The sequence below is a fragment of the Apteryx rowi genome, unplaced genomic scaffold (genome assembly GCF_003343035.1).
Source record: "Apteryx rowi isolate R43461 unplaced genomic scaffold, aptRow1 scaffold_1172, whole genome shotgun sequence".
Lineage (NCBI taxonomy): Eukaryota > Metazoa > Chordata > Aves > Apterygiformes > Apterygidae > Apteryx > Apteryx rowi.
In genome coordinates this window covers 13,081-13,419 of record NW_020447389.1, presented here as the reverse complement: position 1 = coordinate 13,419, position 339 = coordinate 13,081, and positions in this window count along the sequence as shown.

The window sequence follows — 339 nt, the reverse complement described above, 5'->3', positions numbered from 1 at the left end:
CGCTTGTAAGGCTTCCCGGCGGCATATCTCCCATCCATCTTTCCCTTGTTCCGCCCGCAACTCCCGTCCGTTAGTGGGGGGGCATAAATTGGGCTTCTGCTCTGAAGCTATAATCTCCGGATCGGAGGGGTTAATTTCGTCACTGCCATCGGCTTCTCCAGCAAGAGCTTTGAAACGCGAGTCGCCGGAGGGCGGGGCCGTGTTACGAGCACCTTCCTCGCCTTTCTCATTCCCCAATTCAGGGGTCAATTGGGCAGGATCCAGGTCGTGGGGGGATGCCGCGACTACCGGGGGTGGCTCCTCAAGGGAAGGAGCCGAAAGTAAAGACGTATCAGAGGC